Raw genomic sequence first — 12,256 nt, forward strand, 5'->3', positions numbered from 1 at the left:
AGCTCCCAAGTACTAAAAAGGGATGGAAGGACCCACCTGAAATAAACATTTTGCCAAACCTCCGCAGAGCTGAAAAATAAAATTACTGTCAGCAGAGTGGAATCAGCATTAGTTACACTCTTAGCGATAACATCGACTGATCCATTTGCCACCTGAAGTTGATACAGGCTAAGAAATTAAATGGTGAAAACTTATAGGCACAGCTTTCCTTATCTGGGGTGACAGTGCCACTATTTAAGCCACAAATAAAACTCTTAAAATTTCTCGCAGTGTTATCACTGCCCATCTGCAGTCCCCACAGGGTTAAAGTTGGAAAGCCCAACTCTGCTTCTCGGTCTGGAGCTTTTTGCCACCGTGACCAGCTGTTAGAGCTTAGGCATAGCATCAGGAATCCAGTGACACAGCAAAGGTCTGAATGCAGACATACATTTCTGACTCCCAGTAAGCAGAAAGCAGACCAAAAAATTATGCCCATGACTAACAAGTCCCATCACGCCTTCTAAGCCTCTTCAGGATAAACTGATTTTAGAATGTAACAGTGGACAAAAACATTACCTTTTCTTAGAGAACTTTTTTTTTTTTTTAAATCAAAGTGGGCTTTTTATTCTTATTTTAGTTGAAAAAATCATATATAAAGATACTTATCTGTGGTAAAGACACAGCCACTTGAAAAACAGCTCAATCCTGTTCTGAACCTTGCAAATACGACTAATTTTGCTTCCTGCATTGCTGTAAGGTCAGCAAGAAGTCGGAATTCAATCACAAGTGCGAGCAGCAGCACATTTTTCTCTCCAAAATAGCTGCCACCCGGGGGCACGAGGCACGGCTGGGCCACCTGGGTCTGCGAAGCCAGTCCACCTCCACACACCACCGCTGCGGTGGAGCTTCTCCATCCAGGGGGCTTGTGAGAGGAGTGATGAGAAAGCAAGAAGAGAAAATTGACGGGGGGTGGAAAAATGAATAAAAATTAGTATCGGGGAATAATTATCAAGCAAGAGACAAAGATCGTCTCTTTTTCCTCTATTTTTCTTTATTTTAACTTTAGAAACTCTGCCAAGAGAAGGAAGGGGAACCAGTAGGATGAGTTAGTGAGCGTGACAGCATCGCTGGAAGACACAAACGGGGAAGCTGGCAGCCCAGACGATGCACTGGGCACGGCTCAGGCAGGGCCATGGCGGCGGGTCGTGGGCCCGGCCACTGGCCACGCTGCGGCAGACGGGAACACCTTATAGGAGCTGACAAGGTTTCCTTGCATTGCCAGGCCAGGCTGCCCCACAACTGACAAATAAAATCGCGTTTTGAGTGTGAAAAGTGGGTCACAGCTACACAGAGGAGGAGGAGCCCAATACCACGATGGCGCGCAGCAAGCGACGTAGGAGCCGGCAGGGACCCCGAGGCCTTTATTAGCGGTGTTATTATGCAAATCTGGCAGCACTCATCAGCCTGTCGCCCGGTAGCTGTGAGCTGCTCTAGGTGAATGCCATTAAATGGCCCTTCCCCACCTTATGCTCGTAATGCTCCTGTCCCCCCACGAAGGGCACACTCCTCCTCTCCTGGCTCTGCCCTTCCTGCCCCAGCCCCCACCTGCCCCGTTCTGCCCTGGCCTGACCCACCACCACCACTCGTGGGTGATCTTCTCCTTCCATCAGGGTCCCACATTCCCCAGACATCCCCGGCACTGAGCAGAGAGGGGTGGTGTGAGACAGGGGGACATGGGGACAGGTTGGCTTGGTCCCCACCACCCCTGCCCCACGGTTTGCCTCTTGCAAAGCCAAGGGACTGGGAGGGGGGGGGGGGGGAGGCTGAAGCATGGTCATGCTGATAAGTCCGCGTGACTTTTTTTTAAGCATTTTTAAGCATTTACAGTTTTTCCCCCAAAGGCTGAAGTCCCCAGACGCATCTCCCTCCCAGGGGAAGGGCACAACCAGGCTCCTGCGAGAAGCAGGCGGGCGCCTGCCTCCCCGCTGGGACACGTGCCGGGAGGGACGCGAGCGCTGCAGTGAGTGCGAGCAGCGCTGCGCACAACAGCCTCGGCCGAACCACGCGCTTTCCCAGCCGTCCCCTTAGTTATCATCATAATCTTCACACAGAAAAAAATCTGGACTTTTTAAACAGTGCTTAAATGATTCTCTCCCCCAAAGAATTAAATTACCATTTATAGCCTATTCTTCCTATTAAAAATTTATCAATTTATTCATCACTTCTAGGACTGAGACCTTTCATTTGTTTTACAATGAAGAAACCTTTGATCTGCAATTCTCCAAGGCTACCATTTTTTATTCTTTAGTTCTTCTCATTAAAAATAAAATACCTCTATTCTCCAAAATGCCTTGATGGCACTCTCAAAATGTCCATTTTAACAATGAGAAACTTTTTTTATCCTTACCTTGTGATAGGCACTTCGGAAGTTTAAAAGGCTTTTTTTTTTTTTTTTTTTTTTTTTTTTTTTAATCATAACAGTACTGTACTGCAAAAAAAACGAGTTTTTACAGCCAAGAATCATCACGCTGGAAGACTGCAACCAGGCAGTAATTACAAAGTGAATGAGAACTTTCTCCCAAAGATAGAGAAGCAAATAGTAAAAATAGAGTTTCACAGAATTTCTTCACCTGGCATGCTGAATTTGGCTAACCTGAAGTGAGTTTGCCCCGGGACAGCCAAGCTACACCCCACCAGCCCTGCCAGCCTGCCTCCGAGAGGCAACTCCATGCCAGAGCATGCATTAAGACTTAGAGGCGCAACTTGCATAAGAACATTTGGAAACCATATTTTAGCATTTTTACCCCTCGTTCATCCTGTTCTCAACAGCTGGACACACAAAGACCCCTCTCAGCAAAACAGTTGTTAGCACTTGGGTGTGACTACGACTACAGAAAGCAGATTTACCCCTACCCACGCTGCTAAACGTGTGTTTCACATCAGCGGCCTCGGGCTGCTCCTACGGAGAGCAGGACAAAATGTCAAAGCGGATTTGCTTTACCGCACTCCTGGTACAACGCACATCTCACCTACACCAAGGACCACACATTTTTGCATTAGTTTACTCTATAAGGTTTACTCCATCAATGTTATTAGCAGCACACAGGTTACACACTACCAATCAATAAAACAGCACCAAGGACCATTCGCCCAAGCCCAGGTCGCATGGCACGGGCTGGCCGTGTCCAGCTACATAATACTTTGGCCCCATATGAAGCGCTGGGACATAACTACTAACTGGCACATGGGCTTCGGATCTGAAGTTTGAAACAACCCGAGAGCTGTATCACTATCCCTCAGCAGAGAGGCACCTTCATGCCTGGAGAAGGCTGCAGGAGAGCACCAGGGTGCAGAATCACGAGCAGGGATTTGGCCTTGATGCTGTTGCCCCATTGCCTATGGAGAATGGCCCATGGGATGCAGGAGAGTGCTAGCTGCTGTGGGCCAAATTTGTGTCAGGCAGCAAGCTAACGTGTCTTCAAGCTTGTTCTTCTTATTTACAAGTAGTGATGTTGCAATGAGGGTTACACTTTGCTGCTGATCCAGCGAAAAGCCGGCATGCCCGGGACCAAGTAATTCCCTAGCACAAGAGCATCTCGTGGACTGGTGCTGGTCCACCACACAGTTCTGCATTGCTCCTCAGTGCACCACAGAGGGCTTGCAGGGCTTCCACTACATGAAGGTTTCTGAAAGGGGATTTGCCGATAGACCTAGTCAAGAATTTTCCTTTAAAAGCATCTTTTCAGGAAAAATTGGATTTTTATTCCAAATACACACTTCCCCACATTTGCTCTCCACAGCAGCTCTAATGTCTGTTCCAGCAGTGCTGGAAAAGCACTATGTGCTGTTTGCAGGTTGATTTTTAACACAAAAACATTTTCTATACAATGAAATTCTAATCTCTGCGTACTTCTCGCAGACAGCTGAAGAACAAGTTAAAGCTGAACTCCCAGCAGAGACTAGACCCTATTCCAAACCTGAGTTCAGCTCAGATGCAATGCTGAATGGAGCCCACAGTCATCTGCTGAGAGGTCAAGGGAAAAGGAAACCTAACCCACCCAATTCCCAACGCTTACATACAGTGACACCAAAGCAGAACGACCAGCTAACTTGGTAGAGAAACAATAATATACTCCATTACCAAAGGAGAGCATATCAGAGGATCAAAACCACTTATTGTCCAAGCCTCTGTTTAGTGCAACGTAAACCCTCCAGCTGCTACAGGGAGAGAAAAGGCAGCTTTTGCCAGCAGACACATTGATGTAGGAGCCCCAGCTATGACCACAGGAAAGCACCAAGTGTACCTGTGCTCCCTCCTCCTCATCCCAACCATTGTAGCTACCTGCATCGGGAGGGAGCAGAGGAGGAGCCGAGCCAGCAGGAAGCACAGAAATCCAGAAAACCGCTCCATAAAATAGCACGTGGCTAGGTGCAGCTAATTATGCTTTTGTCACCAAATACAAGACGGACCAAAAACATTACTGTCTTGTAAGTCACTTGCATACGCCAGAATATTTCCACTCTGCATAAATGGATTCCTTTCAAATATTGTGAAAATGAATTCATCCCAGAAAAACACAACAGGCCTAACTGCGTGTCACCAGATGTCACCCGGACTATGATACAGCCACTTGAGTATGCTCTTCACCAGCATCGCATAGGAGCCGTGAATGTCTGATGAGCCCCAGGAACGCGGGCTTGCCAAGCACTTGTCAATCTCCAGCGCCTGTTATTCCTCTTCAGTAATGTAACGCCGGCATCTTGTTCCTGTGTACATAAAAGCTTGCTCAGCGTGTTCAAATTGCTATAATTCTGACAGCCTAATCATGTGGCGAAATGCTGCCATATTAACAGATAACAGCTTGCCCTCTCTGCAAACAGGAGGCTCCTGCTCTGCATCACTCGGTTTGGGGAAGGGGATGGACGAGGAGGTTTCACCTCCTACTCCTGTTGGTGGGAAAATATTAACGATACTTAATGCCCACTACCCCCAAAGCAGTGTGCAAATACAACATGTGGGGTTGTTTTACTTTGGCAAAACAACACACGCGCGCAGAAAAGAGACATTTTTCCCATTTTACAGAGTGCTTCACAGAGACAGACAAGAACTTTATGTGACAAAAGAAACGCGTGGGCTGAGAAGGAAAACTAAATCCATCCCACCCAGTCGTAGTCCAAATAACCATAATATTATTGAATTAGAGCTCTGCTTAAAATGAGCGGAGATCAGAGACTCCTGAAGTGTGGTTTGCAGTTAACCTTTGCTCCAGGAGTCACAGGAATGACTGACAGAGGTCGGGCCAAAGGTTTCCCTAGCCCAATATCCTGCTGGATAGTGGCCTGCAACAAATGCCTATGGAGGAGTAAAACCAGGCAAAATAATACATTGTAATAACTCTACACAGGAATGTAGCGATTTTCAGCTCCCACATTTCAGGATTCGGAGGGGATTTCTCTCTTTTTAAGAGCATTTGATGGATTTCTCTTCCATGAATGTGTACAGATGCTGTCCGTTGGCACAAAAACTTCTGGCAACCGTAAGGTCCAGCGGCAGCGAACTGCACAGCTTCATCACAGCTCTCCATCAGGTCTTTTTAAGCCTGATGCCTCAGACTTAAAACACCTGGGACAAAGAGTAAATAATCCTCCACTCTCCAGCTAAGCAAGTTTTCCTTTCTGATAATAGTTATTTTAGATCCCATTACTGTGCATACAAAGTTAAGGTTATTCTTTGCATAACTTTGCATTGGGGTCCACCCTGCAGAAAATGCTAAGTTCTGGTCAAAAAAAAATGTAGCAAAGTTTTAACGCAAATGGTACATTTTCATGTTTGGTTGGTTGGTTTTTTAAATGCAGGAAAGTATTAATGTCTTCCCGCTTCCACAGGTCAGGAATGACTGTCATCGCAGGAGGAGTCCTGCAGCAGGTCCTCCTAGTACAGTAACCATAAGGGAAATGCTTGGTTTTTCAGGCCACTGCTTCCCAAATGGTCTCTTCGAAAGTATGAACAACCTTCACCCCGTAGTGCTTCTCTCCACAGAAACCCCTCCAAGCATTCTTCCCTTAAATAGGGGATCAAGTTATTATCAACCCCGTCTTCTTATTTCTCTTTGCATTTTCTCCACAACTCGGATACCCATGTTAGTGCTCACAATATTGTTGTCGAGTCCGAGGCCTTTTAAAGAGACAAGTAAAGGGAATACCTCCACTATATCAACAATACATTGATCAATGTACAAGCTGGTTTGTTCGGGAAATAAACAACCTCCATCCTGATCAAAGGTCCTGAACATGTAGCTTGACAGACTATAAGGAAGTGTTTTAAACACTGCAGGGCACTATGTTTGCATTTAATCTTTTCTTTTTTTTATTACTTTCCTTTTTTTTTTTTTTTTTTTTTTTAAACATTTTTCCCCAACCTGTCAGTGTTTGCTTTCCAAGATTTGTTTATGCTATATAAGCTGTAGGTTATTTCTGTTAGAGACCCTAATTTCCTCCTCTGCTGGGACTATGGCGATAGCCCCGAGGAAGTTTACACTGAGAGAGAAGAGCATGACAGGCAGTGAATTAAGTGGTTCAGAAAGAGATTCAATTAGCTTTCTCTGTGGAGGAAAATGAAGATAAAAAAGAAATTCTTGGCGGTTCCACTCCCCTGTCTCTGACTCAACTTCTGCAAACGGACATCAAGAGACAGTCAAAGAAAATAATCATCAATATTTGAAACTTAATATGAAGTGAGATTTATTGACACAGGACTAATACCAAAAGCCATCCTTTTTATTTTTTTCCTTTTTTCCTTTTTCTTTCTTTTTCTTTCTTTTTTTTTTCTTTTTTTATTGTTAAATTCTTCTTCTTGCAGGTACCACTTTAAGATGGAAAATGCCAATTTCAAACTTCCTACTGAGTATCCCAGCACCAATTACAGCAGTTGATCTACAGGAGCTGACCACTGACACTCCTCCTTATCCCCAAACCCTCCACGGACATAACCTTTACCCACATGCAGCACCTCCCTTGCCTCTTGTGGTGAGGACCAGCACCAGGTATAGAGAGGAAGTGATCCAGAGCAAATGTGATGCACATAATTAAAAATATAGTGGAAGAACTGCCAGTTAGCTGCAACTGAAGCTATGAACTTGTTACCAGCAGACCAGCCACAGGGCTGGAACAGCCGCGGGCTGCCCAGCCAACTTCTGTGCCCTGGCATCACCTCTTGTTCTCACTTCCCAGAGCCTTCAGGGTCTGACCCATGGCCAGGAGGAGCCTTTCACATCTCCGGGTCTTGCTTTGCAAAGGATCGAGCTCTCCTGACAGTCCTTGTTCTTCCTCCTGTCCTCCCGCCAAAAACATCTGTAAGTTCAATTTTTTTCCTTGGCAAACCTCTCAAAAGGCAAGAGCATAAGGGAGGAGCTTTTTTCCTCCTTTTTTCTTTTTTTTTTTTCTTTTTTTTGGTAGCCAATTCCCTGGCTGGCTGAGCTCAATTCATTTGTTTCTACTGAATGTTTGCTTTTTGAGCTGCTGTAAAATTAGATGGCAGGAAGCCTAGAGGTCCTGCGTAGGCATCTTCCTTACCATCTCCTAAACCATGAAGCACAGAAATGGTGCATTCGTTCCAGTGAAGAAAGCCTGGCCAACATTTCCACAAGCCTTAAAAATGCTTTGAAACCCAGTGTTGAAAGCTCCTGGACTGATCAGGACTCATGTCCTGCAGGAGAAATCCCAACCTAACAAAACAATAACACCAGTATTGAGAAGGAGCCAGACCCTGAGAGGTGTTGGAGCTCTAAGTTTTGAAAATGCCAGATATTTCTCAATCTGATGCCCAAACTACTAAGCCGTCCCATCAGGCATTAGTGGAAGTATTTATTATTTTTAATACATGCTGCCTGCAGGCAGAGGCAAACAAAGTAAAAGAGAAACGACAAGTGCTCCTTCAAAGGGACTGCCAGCTGAAACAAGAAAGCTGTATGTAGAGTCCAGACTTTGTATTTTCGAATGCATGCGCACCTACAAAGAGAGACGAAGCATTACAATCATGCTATTCCCGACTCCAACCATTTCTTTGCATTTAAAAATGCACAGAATGCCATGAACATTCATTTTTCTTTAATGGCACACTTTGGCCAGGAGAACTAACTGCAGGAAAATTAAAGACACAGCTTGTTATTGAAAATTGAGGGCTTCTCATAAGAAGTTTTTAAAAAGAAAAAGTATAATAGTCAGGAGAAAGTGTCTACTTTTAACTACCTTCTCTTGTTCCTCCCCAATGGTGCTCTGGGCCATGAAGATTAAGAAAGTATTAAGAAAGAATGCTTAATAAAGGTGGTTTTTCTTAAGAGCAGATTGCAAAAAGTGTAAAGGAAGCTTAATCTGATTAAAATAATAATGACATTTACCAAACCAGAAATTTGGGTTTTAATAAAGAAGTCTACGTGCAAAACAATAATTTTCACATTTTTGTGAACAGAAGAATCTTTTATGACAGACTATAAAAGCCTGTGTTCAGCTGTCCTTGGGATTTACAAGGTGCTAATAACAGATCTCCCGTAACTTGTTTACCACACCAGAAGTACATTCAGATAAATGCCATCATGCCGGATGAGTGATGCTACTCTAAGAGGGCTCAAAGTACCCTGCAGTCAATGCACAACCTTTTCACAGTCTTCTTTAGTAATGTCTTATCTGAAATAGGACAGGCATAAAATTTAGATCATGTTAGTAACTGCCAAAGACACGGCACATGACACATGGCACATCCACTTCATCAAGACTAATCCATGGAGAGACAGTAAGTTATTACCTAGTCAATCTGGTTTGTGCACCACAGAGTTTTGCACAACTGAAGATGGCAGTGTGCAGCACAAACCTCCCCAGACAGACCCCAAACAGCCCAGCAGATGCCCAAATCTGGACCTTGTAGCCTCCCAAGGACTCTGCAAAAGGCAGCAGGTCTCAGCTTCCAGTCAATTTCTGCTGGCACACACAACCTCTAATTTCGGAAAAAAAGGCTACAGGGTGGCACGCCCTCACTGAAAAAGTGCCAACACCAGCTTTACAATAGCCCTTTTAAATTGCAGCATCTCTTCCAGACAGTTTCATCTAACTTCCATTTCATTTTATTTCTGCAGTCTACAGCCTCTTTGCTCACATACCTTTTAAGTCATTATTTCCCGAAGTGAAAGATAATGTACCATTATTATCCTATATCTTAAGAAAACGCGATACAATACTAGATCGATATCCCAGCCTACTATTAAATGGCTGCACAGCCAGCCACAAATCTTCCTGTCCTTATCACTCAAATAGTGAAATATCTAAGGTTCTTCTCTCCCACAAAAAGCTCTTGAACATTTAGTATCTTTTCCACTTAATGGCTTTACTCCTTCTCGAAGTCAGTTGTGCATATTCTAATGATGCATTTCCCTATTACTTCTCCATCTGCAATTTATGCATTTGTATGAATTTAACTCTGGTGAACAATAAATTCAGAGACACAAGAAACAGCGAGCAGTCATTGTACAAACTTCTTCAAACCCATCTGCCTTAGTTTTGGTATAAGAGCCATCAAATGTCTACTGCTCAGTGGGGAACCATCCTCTGTTCCAGCTGACATACCACAAAGTCTCTGACGAAGAGGCCAATAAGAATAAAATTGTCATCTTTCTTTTCAGAAAAGGAACTCAAACTTTTTTTGCTCCACCCACCTCATGTGGGCCAGAACCACCATCCCATGGTAGCAACCTTGATCCAGTGCTCTCCCGAGTCAGGCTTGAAGTGGCCACCAAGGACTGATCTCCCCTACCCAGACAGTATCATTAAACATGAAATCACAAACTGGTTGGGGATGCACGTGAGTCATAGAGCTCCTTTTCTATACAGCTTACTTGGAGAATGGGGCTCCTTTGGAGAGAAAGGGTATGAAGGACATTTCCTATCATAACACTATTACAATAGTATCACAAAAATTGAAAACAGTGGCCACAAGGTATGATTCCTCGCCTGTCTTACAAGTCACCAGTACCCAACCTGTCTCACTTGTTAAAGAAAAGAAATCCTCTACATAAACAGTGGTTGTTTTGTTTTGCTTTAAATAAAACCACATCTGGTTTCCAACCACATTCATTTCTGCCTCATCTGAAGGGTTCTTCCAGTCCTGGCCCTCTGGCCCTTTTTTTTTTTTTTTTTCTTTCTTGCTTTTTGCCCAGCTGTTCACAAAACCATATAAATGCAGGGGAAGGTCAGCAAGGAATGACAGAAAGTGATAGCTCAAGTCATCAGGTCATGAACCTTTCCACCACATGGTCCCAGCAAAACATAATCTTAGCATTTCTTTAGAAAACCTTCATTTCCCTACTGCCAACACAGGACAACTACTCCTGGAACGCTGATATCCAAAAATGAAAAAAAAAAAAAAAAGAAAAAAAGAAAAAAGACTTACTTGGTTTGGATAAAATTATTAAAGGATTCTTAAGAGAATGGCACTATGGACTTAAAGGAGAGAAAGAAAAAAAAAAAAAGAAAAGAATAAAAAATATCGAGAATAGGCCTTCCTCTTCCTGAAAGCTCTCAGCCAGAGCTGCCCTCAGGGGAGGGCTCGTGGACAGAAGCCGCCAGTTGGCAATGCCAGCCCTCACTGCGGCCAGCATGGCCATGGTGTACGGGACCCCTCTGCCTCTCACGGGGGGACCCACAGCCAGGCTGGGGAGGGTCCCCCACCCAAAATTTCCCAGCCAGCACCCACATTTCTGCAGCGCTTCCAAGGAGGAAGGGCTCTAGCTGCGTTGGGAATATTGTTAATAAACAGGAACATTTCAGATGGCTCCCTCAGCCTGCAGGAGGCTGTGTGGGATCCTGCCATCAACACCAGCAGGTGTGGAGGGAGGAGGAAAGGAGAAGAGGAGGTTTCTGGTCTTTGGTGGATGGGTGTCAGTCACCCTGAGGAGACCCGGCACCACCGCCATGCCTGTCCTTCCTCACAGGGGCAGGGCATCCCAGCCAGCAGGGAAGCCTCCTTGTTCCTCAGAGAAATATCACTATTCTGCATTAATTAATTCCCCTGTCACCCTGGGGTGTGACAGTCTCCTCAGGCAGTGGGCCAGGGTGGGCGTGCACCACCGGCCATGGCTGCGGCCTGCCCTGGCCATGGCTGCTGCCTGTCCTGGCTGCAGCCACAAACTCTCCCTGTGGGTTTTGGAGACAGGGGAGCGGGAAAGAGAGGGTTCTCACACAACCCCAGGAATCCGGTCCTGATCCTGCTCCCCAAGATGGTGGTGCTTCTCTTTGACCAAGAGTCACCATCATCAATGCACTGTGCCGATGCCCAACTGCAACAGAAAATACCACAAGAAAAATCCCATGCCATCAATAAAGAGTATTATACAACAGAAATATTCGGGTTACTATGCTGGGGAGTGTCCATGTGGGCATCGAGGGGCTGTGAGCAGGTCCGGAGCCCTCCTGCCCTCTCCTGCCAGCCATCCCCCACCGAGCCCAGGCACCCCCAGCCACGCGGCGTGAACTTCACGGCCGACAGGCACCGTCCCAGGCAGGAATCCTCCGATTTGGCTTCAGTTAAAAGAAACTACTTTGAAGACAATTCAGTATCGGTTCCAGGAACGGCAATTTCCAGCTCCCCATTTTATAAAGCTCCTCTCCAAATACTGCCGGGCTCTGGCCGCTGCACAAGCTGCGCTCTTTTTAGGCTGCGGATGTTAATCAAGCTGCTCTTTATTTTTAGATTTTCTTCATAGGACTTTACGCCACAAACTCTATTAACGTTATGTCTTGGAACATCAAAGTTATTCACAGATCAATCAAACTGACAGAAAATGTTCCTCCTGCTTCAGGAGAACTGAACTCAGCTGGCTTTTTAGTAGGAGAAGCTGAGAGAAGGGAAAAAAAAAAAATAATACCCCACACGCTATAAATCAACCGATTGGACATCCTGACTATGAATGAAATTTCTCCGAGGAGGCGGGGAGGGAGCAGAGGAGCAGTTTTTCCGAGCAGCCATCTGCGCATGCAGGTGAAGCGCTCTTCCACCTCAGGGCAGTGCCCAGAGAGGGAGGGAAGGAGGACTTCTCTCAGCATTTCCAGCCCATTTAAAAGCCCACTTTCTCTCACTCTTGTTTCCTTCCTCTGTCTCCCTCAATATACTGAATGATATTGCAGCTGCAAGAAATCTCAACCTCCACCCTCCCCCCGCCAATAGGAAACTTCTAATTCACCCAGTTCAAACCGCTGAATTATTCAGCTAACGCGCTCTGACCCAGGGCTG

This window comes from Vanellus vanellus, assembly GCF_965231255.1.
Source record: "Vanellus vanellus genome assembly, chromosome: 1".
Lineage (NCBI taxonomy): Eukaryota > Metazoa > Chordata > Aves > Charadriiformes > Charadriidae > Vanellus > Vanellus vanellus.